The sequence below is a fragment of the Maylandia zebra genome, linkage group LG17 (genome assembly GCF_041146795.1).
Source record: "Maylandia zebra isolate NMK-2024a linkage group LG17, Mzebra_GT3a, whole genome shotgun sequence".
NCBI classification, from domain to species: Eukaryota; Metazoa; Chordata; class Actinopteri; order Cichliformes; family Cichlidae; genus Maylandia; species Maylandia zebra.
In genome coordinates, this window is record NC_135183.1 from 33785333 (window position 1) to 33795445 (window position 10113).

Sequence of the window (10113 nt, forward strand, 5' to 3'; positions counted from 1 at the left end):
CTCCTCGTGGGGTGGCCCAGTGCAAATACTTGTACTGGGCCACCCCACCAGAGATCCCATGCGAACAATCCCTTCCAGCTCTAGAAGTCTACTCTGAGGACCTAGAGAAATGTCGACTGTCTTTGGAAATGCATAGATGGATGGATGATGCTAAATTAGCTTACCTGGTTGTTCCTCTTAGGATGAGAGCACTTGGATGAGCACAGGCTGTGCCAAGTGGTGGAAAGGATCTGACTTGTTCTGAATTCATAAACAAGTTCAAGAGTGACTATTACTGACGCAGCGGCTAACAGACTGTTCAACTTATGGCAGAGAAGAAGTGTCTCTTTTTTTTTTAAATGGATTTTTGGATTTTATCCAAGGAGGCTGACTGGAAGACAAGGCTATACAGGGAGCATGCCTATATGGCTTGAGTGGCTATATAAATGATGAGTTGGCTGTTAAAGATCTATCGTGTGTGTGTGTGTGTGTGTGTGTGTGGTTAGTTATTGGGTTGTTTTCTCTTCTGGTGGATAGACAAAGTCCAGCAGTAAGGGTGGGGTTACTAGTACACAAAACTTCAGCTGAACAACCCTTACCCAGATTATCGATTCCTGCAAAAATTTGTTATTAAATCAAGTCAAACAATACTTAATGATACTTCCCTGGCTAATATCACGCATTGTACTACTAATCCTTTCAGGAAACCATTGTGACCATATTGGCCTCAAAAAAATTGACATTTTTCCTGTACTGGGCCACCCCTGTTTAAAAGACCATAAATTAAAAAAAATAATTTTGTCTGTCATCTGCAAAATGTTCACCGTGCCACTGGTCTGTGGTGAAGCTGGCTCTGGTGAATCTTCTGGGCCACTTCTTTTTGTAGATGGAGCGTGTTTGTTGGAGGGAGTCTGCACTGTTTAGTTTCCCCATAACAATGCGCTTGAAACACTCGTCAATAAAACACTGCAAACTGTCAAAGTCTTCTTCATCGTTCTCCAGAGTGTTGAAGTCGATTCAAATATGTCTCCCAGTCTTATTTTTATTACTCTTTAAAGATGTCAGAGTAAATTGGCAGCGAAAGTTAGTGACAGAAATGTTTGCAATTAGCGGCACACCATGTTCAATGCTTCAGAGATTTTCTTTTGGTCTCTTGATACTACAGCATAGCTCTCCTCACTTTACTGTACCTTCCATTCCTGTCACTTACCATCGCCCATCTAATCAGAATGTTGGTGGTTCAATCCCTAGTCCCTATAATCTGCAGACAGTTTTTCAAGGCTAACACACATTTAATGCATTATATAAAGGAAAATAAGTCACCCAGAGGTCAATTAGTATATCTTTTGATTGTTAATTTTTTGCAAGGTCACACCGAAGATCTGTGCCAGCTTTCCAGTGGCTAATTATCCCGGCGCCATCTTTTATTGAATCTGACACTGAAGGGCTTTCTGTTGACCCATCCCTCATTTTTAATAGTATTGATTTTTCACCGATCATATCAGGCCTTGCATTTTCAAAAACACACCGCCAGCTATTTTTTTTTTCTCTCCTTTTTAATTCTCTCCCGCTCCCATCCACCTCACAGCCTTTCACTTTTATTCCTGTCCAAAGTGTTTCAGAGCTGGCAGAATTGTAACTGTAAACGCACATCTTCTGCTCAGCAATTATCAAAGGGGGCAGGGCAGGAGATCTGCTGGGAGTGCTCCTCAGAAAACACAACATTGATCTGCTGGCTCAGAGTACAGTAAACAAAGCCTCCGTGCCCCATGTGTGTGGCGCAATTATTAAGTGCGAGAAGGAGCAGGCTTTGCATGATTTATAAAAATACCCACCGCCAAAAAAGTCAAATCACGAAGGTGTTTGTGAAGAAACACTTCGTTTTCATTTCTTTTAATGGTGCACCACAGTTGTACTTAATGAGCAATTGTTTCTTTGTTTTTGATCTTGCTGTATGCACCCTCAATATTATTGTTGCACAAGTGGATCAGCTGTGTCTTTGTCTGTGGTCACGGCTGCTCTAGATGAATCAGAATCGTGTTTATTGGCCAAGTATATGTGCAGACACATACAGGGAATTTGGTTCCGGTAGATGGTGGCTCTCAAGCACAGCAATGTAAAACACACACACACACACACACACACACACACACACACACACACACACACACACGTGTCTATATATACACATACATACACAAAGCTGTGTAAATCAACTATAAATAACGAATCTAAACTTATATACATAAAATACAGAAATGAATGAGGTGGAATGAATACTGCAAAATGTGCATAAGGTGCAGCTGCAGTGGGAGCAGTGTGACAGGTCAACTGTTAAGAAGGGAGATGGCGAGGGGAAAGAAACTGTTCCTGTGTCGGGTGGTCCTGGTCTGCAGGCTTCTGTACCGTCTGCCAGAGGGCAGCAGATCAAAAAGTCTGTGTGCAGGGTGTGCAGGGTCTGTGATGATTTTCCCTGCCCGTTTCCTGGTTCTTGAGAGGTACAGATCCTGGATGGAGGGAAGGGGCGTGCCGATGATCCTTTCTGCTGCCCGTACAGTCCGCTGCAGTCTGCTCCTGTCCTGTTTAGTGGCTGCTCCATACCAGACTGTGATGGAGGAGCACAGGACAGACTCAATGACCGCAGTGTAGAACTGGATCAGCAGCTCCTGTGGAAGACTGTACTTCCTCAGTTGTCTCAGGAAGTACATCCTCTGCTGGGTCTTTTTGAGGATGGCGTTGATGTTGGTCTCCCACTTCAGGTCCTGGGAGATGGTTGTACCCAGGAACTTGAAGGTCTTCACAGTTGACACAGGGCTGTCTGATATGGTGAGGGGGAGCAGAGTTGAGGGATGTCTCCTGAAGTCCACTGTCATCTCTACAGTCTTAAGAGTGTTCAGCTCCAGATTGTGCTGACTGCACAAGAGTACCAGCCGCTCAACTTCCTGCCGGTATGCAGACTCATCACCATCTTGAATGAGGCCAATGACAGTGGTGTCATCTGCAAACTTTAGGAGTTTGACAGCCGAGTTCTTGGAGGTGCAGTCGTTAGTGTAGAGGGAGAACAGTAGTGGTGAGAGGACACATCCTTGAGGGGCACCAATACTGAGGGACCGAGTTTCAGAGGTGATCTCCCCCAGCCTCACTTGTTGCTTTCTGTCTGTCAGGAAGCCGGTGATCCACTGACAGGTAGCTGGTGACACGCTGAGCTGGGAGAGTTTGGAGGAAAGAAGTTCAGGCACAATGGTGTTAAAAGCCGAACTAAAGTCCACAAACAGGACCCTGGCATAAGTTCCCGGGCGGTCAAGGTGTTGCAGGATGTAATGCAGCCCCATGTTCACTGCATCATCCACCGACCTGTTTGCCCGGTAGGCAAACTGCAGAGGGTCCAGCTTGTAATGTCTTTCAGATGGGTTAAAACCAGTCGTTCGAAGGATTTCATGACCACAGACGTCAAGGCGACAGGTCTGTAGTCATTCAGTCCTGTGATGGTGGGTTTCTTGGGAACAGGGATGATGGTGGAGCGTTTGAAGCAGGAGGGAACTTCACACAGCTCCAGGGATCTGTTGAAGATGCGAGTAAAGATGGGAGCCAGCTGTTCAGCACAGGTTTTGAGGCAGGAGGGTGAGACGCCGTCTGGTCCGGGGGCTTTCCTGGGCTTCTGTTTCTGGAATAGTCGGCTCACATCCTGAGTGTGTATTTTGAGTTTCAGGGAGGAGGAAAGGGGGGTGAGAGGTGTGGTGGAGGTCGTTGAGTCTGGATTGGGGAGGGTGGGGGTGGTCGTTGAGACTGGATTGGGGAGGGGGAGGGTGAGGGTGAAGGGAGGAGAGGTGGAAGGTGTGTTGGGGGTCAATGTCTGAAGCAATGTCCCTGGGGAGGGGAGGGTGGGGCGTGGGAGTCTGTCCGTCTCAAACCTGCAATAGAAAGTGTTTAACTCGTTGGCCAGGTCTTTGTTTGCTTCAATAGTGGGTGGGGGCGTCTGTAGCTGGTGATTTCCTGCAGGCCCCTCCACACTGACGCAGGGTTGTTGGCTGAGAGCCGTTCTTCCAGCTTCTGGGAGTAGATGCTTTTAGCTGCTTTGATCTCCTTGGTCAGTGTGTTCCTGGCTTGCTTGTACAGGGCCCTGTCACCACTTCTGTAGGCGTCCTCCTTGGCCTTACGAAGATGTTGGAGTTTAGGAGTGAACCATGGTTTATTGTTGTTGTATGTGCAAAAGGTCTTTGTTGGCACACACACGTCTTCACAGAAACTGATGTATGATGTCACAGTGTCCGTGAGCTCATCTAGGTTCTCAGATGCAGCTTCAAAAACAGTCCAATCAGTGGAGTCAAAACAGTCCTGCTTTGCTGCGTTAGTCCACTTCTTCACAGTTTTGACTACAGGCTTGGCACGTTTGAGTTTTTGCCTATAAACTGGAATAAGATGGACCATGCAGTGATCAGAATGTCCCAAAACTGCCCAGGGTACAGAGCGATAGGCATCTTTTAGAGTGGTGTAGCAGTGATCCAGTATGATGTTGTCCCTGGTGGGGCAGTCTATATGCTGTCTGTATTTAGGGAGTTCGTAGTTTAGGTTTGCTCTGTTAAAATCCCCATGAATAATTGTAAAGGAATCCGGGAATTTCCTCTCCAGGGTAGTAATCTGGTCAGCCAGCTCGCACAGTGCGTTGTTCGCGTTGGCCTGTGGAGGGATGTAAACTCCGACCAGCATGAAGGAAGAAAACTCCCGCGGTGAATAAAAAGGTTTACAGTTGATGAAAAAACTTTCCAAGTGTGGGCTGCAATGTTTCTGTAACACTGTGACATCAGTACACCAACCTTCATTAATGTAGAAGCAGACTCCACCACCCTTTGTTTTCCCTGAGAGCTCTGTTTCGCGGTCCGCCCGGTGAAGTTGGAAGCCCGGCAGATTTAAGACAGCGTCTGGGACTCGCTCACTGAGCCAGGTTTCAGTGAAGCAGAGGGCAGCAGTGCGTGCAAAGTCCTTGTTAGTCCGGTTTAAGAGCAGTAATTCGTCGACTTTGTTTGGAAGAGAGCGGAGATTCGCGAGGTGAATGGAGGGGAGTGCCGTGCGGAATCCTCGCCGACGTAGTTTCACCAGTGCACCAGCGCGACTCCCCCGTCTAGGTCTTCTCCAGGAGCCACAGAGAGCTGCTGCGCCTCTAACTAAAATCTCCAAAAAACTTTCCGGGTTTGTGAAAAATGGATAAGAACTATAGTGAGACGACTGCCTGATGTTTAGCAGTTGATCTCTGGAGAAAGTGATGTGGTCTGAGTGACCAAAACCCTCCCCCGCATCCTCTGATGTCTCCTTCCTCAACGAGCTCAACAACTTTTATGCTCGTTTTGAGCGAGGGAACCCCACAACCACAACCAAAGCAGACATGACGCCAGACCACCAACCTCTGACTCTCTCCCCCACCGATGTAGGAGCGGTGCTGAGCAGGATCAATGTCCACAAGGCTGCAGGTCCCGATGGCATCCCCGGGCGTGTTCTCAGAGCGTGTTCTGGGGAGCTTGCAGGAGTGCTCACAGACATATTCAATCTGTCCTTGGCCCACGCTGTGGTACCGGCCTGCTTCAAATCCACCTCCATCGTCCCGATACCCAAAAACTCCAACCCATCTTGCCTCAATGACTACCGCCCAGTAGCACTCACCCCCATCATCACTAAGTGCTTAGAGCAGCTGGTCCTAGCACACTTCAAATCCTGTCTCCCCCCCACCCTGGACCCCCACCAATTCGCATACCGCCAGAACAGGAGCACAGAGGATGCAGTCTCCATCGCACTGCACTCTGTCCTCTCACACCTGGACAACAACAACACCTACGCCAGAATGCTGTTTATAGACTTCAGTTCAGCATTCAATACAATCCACCCCTCACAACTCATCAAGAAACTGACAGACCTGGGCATCAGTTCCCTCATCTGCAAATGGTTACTGGACTTCCTGACCAACCGCCCCCAACATGTCCGGCTGGATAACCACTGCTCATCTACCATCACAATGAACACCGGTGTACCACAAGGCTGTGTGATGAGCCCTTTCCTCTACTCCCTCTTCACCCACGACTGCAGACCTGCTGATGGTTCCAACACCATCATTAAGTTTGCAGATGACACCACGGTGATTGGCCTCATCAGTGACAACGATGAGGCCGCCTACAGGGAGGAAGTGGATCGTCTGGCTGAGTGGTGCGACAGAAACAACCTGCTGCTTAACACCGAGAAGACCAAGGAGCTCATCGTGGACTACAGGAGGAATGCTGACCCACATCCACCCATCCACATTAAGGGGACGGCTGTGGAGCGTGTGAGCAGCTTCAAGTTCCTGGGAGTCCACATCTCCGAGGATCTCACCTGGACGACCAACTGCTCCAAGCTGGTCAAGAAGGCTCATCAGCGCCTCTTCTTCTTGAGGACTCTGAGGAAGAACCACCTGTCCTCAGACATCCTGGTGAACTTCTATCGTTGCACCATCGAGAGCATCCTGACCAACTGTATAACAGTCTGGTACGGGAACTGCTCTGCCTCGGACCGGAAGGCGTTGCAGAGGGTCGTGAAAACTGCCCAGCGCATCGCCGGAGCACCACTTCCTGCCATAAAAGACATCTACAGGAAGCGGTGTCTGAAAAGGGCTGGGAAAATCATCAAAGACCCCAGTCACCCATCACATGGACTCTTCACCCTCCTGCCCTCTGGGAGGCGCTACAGGAGCCTCCGGACTAAGACCACCAGGTACCGGAACAGCTTCTTCCCCACAGCTGTCAGACTCCTGAACTCTGCCTCCTGACATCTGACCCACGTTAACATATGGACTGAACATACACACACCCACAATGGACAACTGTACCCTCAAACACACAATAATAACATGGACTGAACCACCACTCACAACCACTAGCACTTTATATAGCCTCTGTAGAAACTATCTACACCCTCACTTATCTTAACTGCACTACTGTATAGCTCTGTGTAAATAATCATTCTGTACATTCGATAATCTTTAATTCTACAACTGTTTACAACTTCCATAGTTCACATTTCTGTATAGCTGTATATCTCAGATTTCTGTAAAGTTATTTATTTCATATTCTGTATAGTTTTTCATATTTATATCCTGTTCATAGCCTGTACATAGCTTGTACTCACTACAGCCTGTACATACTTATAGTTATAGCATATTCACAACATACTTCATACCGTGTACATTATAACATACCATAATAGACCCATTTCTGTAATATACTTACATATCTATACTATTGCTAATATATATTGTAATATATCTATATCACTAAAGCACTTCTGGATGGATGCAAACTGCATTTCGTTGCCCTGTACCTGTGCATGTGCAATGACAATAAAGTTGAATTCTATTCTATTCTATTCTATTCAAAAGCGCAGAAAATAAACAGAAACAAGAAAAGTGCGAGAGAGCGCAGTACCGAGGCTGCCATCCGCGGCGCCATCTTGGATGAACAGCAAATAACAAACATTTCTTTTTGACAGTTCATTCTTTTTGGTTTGACAGTTTTCATTGGGTGAATTTCGCCACCTCTCTCTCTCTGTCACGTCCATTTTCTGTGTCAGTGTATTGTCTTTTGCCCCCCTGTAGAATTCATTCATGCAACATTAGATTTAAACTCTGATATGCAACATCCCTGGGCGCTCAGCAGAGATGGATATATGAATAGCATTTAGGAAAATAGATTGATCTTGGATGCTTGTCCTTCAGGGGGAGATTATGTGACATTGGTTACTGTCAACAGTCTGTTCTATTTCTATTTTAGCTGAACGCCATGGGTGAAAATGCACTCACGAGGTCCACTGGAATCGAAACAAAATGGGCTATTACCCTTCGATATGATATTTCTGAGGCGATGGAAATGAAAAGAGGTCTCTCATTTGTGCTGTAGTGATCTGGTTATGGCTCTGATGCACATAGAGGAAACCTGCGAGTGTCCCATTTATCAGTTGTTAAGTATGTTTGAAAGAAAGGGAAATGACACATAGCAGTCATACAGATAATGCTAAGTCAAATTTGCTCGTATGTTTTTCACAATTAGCCAAGTTCTGTAGGTCTCATAGGATCTCGGCACATATGGCTGCATAATAAAATCAAATTTTTGCATAAGACTCCCCTCCACTTCCTCTCCGCTCTCCAGTTGCACATGAGTAATAGAGACCATCTGCCTAAAAGATCACAGTCAGCAGAAAGGCAACGCAAGGGCTGCAAAGATTTCAATTATCAATATACCATTTAATACATCGCCGCCAGGCCAAACAGCCTGGCAACTCGACAGCACGAGATGGAGAATGTTATTTCTCAAACACATCAGCAGATAGCTGCAATTTGGCGTTGTGGTGCAGCAGGGATCAAACCAGCTTCCATCCATCAAACTGTACTTGGAACACGCAGAAGCGGAAAACCTTTACTTCTGCGTGGGCAAACGTTTTAGGCATAGACAAAGTGATTAAAAGAGAAAAGCACCCATCTGAGAGCTGAGTTTAATTTTTGGGATCAGGAGATTTGAAATACTACTGTAGATTTGTCAGCCGCTGTATGAAAGACTTTGATTCCCATGAGGGGATGTGACCATCAGTGTGCTAATGTGATTGTTCCTGCTTTACATTTTGAGAAAACAAGAAACACAAATCCATATTTATACCCTTTTCAAACATGAGCTATATATTGCTGCCAGCTTCATATTAAAGTAACAACATTCTGTGACATGGCATTTGTATAATTACTTTAAATGTGTTAAATATTTGACATGTATTCTTAATTTTTGTATATGTGTCATAATTAGGCCATCATTGCAAAAGTAAGCTTTTTCTTTCAGTTGGTCTTTCCTGTACCATTTAGAGCAACTTGCCTTTTTGTAACTTATTTTTGCCACAGGTCTGATTAATGGCAGGGCCTGGGTTTGAACTACCAACTTTGTGTTTACAAATCCATTATTTAGGCCTAACAGATGGATTTAAAGTACTAAAGTAGCTCTATTTTGACTGTTTCTCAAGCACTGTTATGAGGTTGACAGTTTTTCTTTTTAATTGAAATATCTCAACAGTTGAATGCCTTGCAATTGAATTCCCAGTATTTCCACTGTCATTCAGATAGTAGTGCTTCTTATATGACTTCTAATTACGTTTGTGCAACTCTGGGTTTTTACGCTGATCCTGTTCTCTTGGACAGTTTTCTGTTAAATTTGGTATTGAAATAATCCCCTCTGACTAAATCCTTCATATAGCATAAATGTAAGGATTTTTTTTCTGCATCACTCTAATTTGGACTTTGCTTTATAGCCAGATGCCTTAAAGGTAATGACCAGCAGTTTAGGTTGTGCTTTGTGTTTACTACCTCCCTCTAGGGTGACCATGTGTCCCATTTTATGTGGGACTGCACAGTAATTTTTTTATTCCTTCAGTCCGCCACAAATAGAGACTTGGTTGTTGCAAGACAGCGATTTAAATGCAAACTGATATAGGTGCTCAGCAGCCTCATTTTTGTACAGGAATATAACCAGAACAATTTGGCAATCAGCTGAGTCAAGTCCTCTCATGCAAAGAGGTGTGCCACAGATGAATTGTGCTTATCGGTGTAAAGTGAATCAGATTGATTGCAATATCCTAGAAATTTCCTTGCATTTGTAAATTACCCATAATTATTTGCAAACCTTCGCCAATGTCAGAGTGATTGTAGTCAGTCCAGTTTGGGTTGCTGTTATTTGGAGACTAGTCGTCTCCCACCAAGATACTAATGCAATTGCCTTGTGATTAAAAAGTTGCCACCCAGAGATTGAGTGTGCAATGCCTACAATCTCTGGGCAACCAGTTGGTCACTGCATCTGCTTGCAATTGGTCAACGAATGTGATAAGATTCAGTGCAATCACCGAGCAACTGCTAATTTTACTTTATTTTTTCTTAGGGGGCTGCGCTCTTATTTTTACTCAGTGTAACTGAGCCATGGGACCGTAAATTAGACATTTCACAGTATATCTTCACGAATGCATATGAAATTGAAATAAGAAAAAATATGAGACATTGTCTTGATGTTCTGAAGGATCTATCTCGAACTAATGCAGATGCAGGAAGTCAGTTGATGCATGGGATGGAGGGAATTTTTGTCCTCA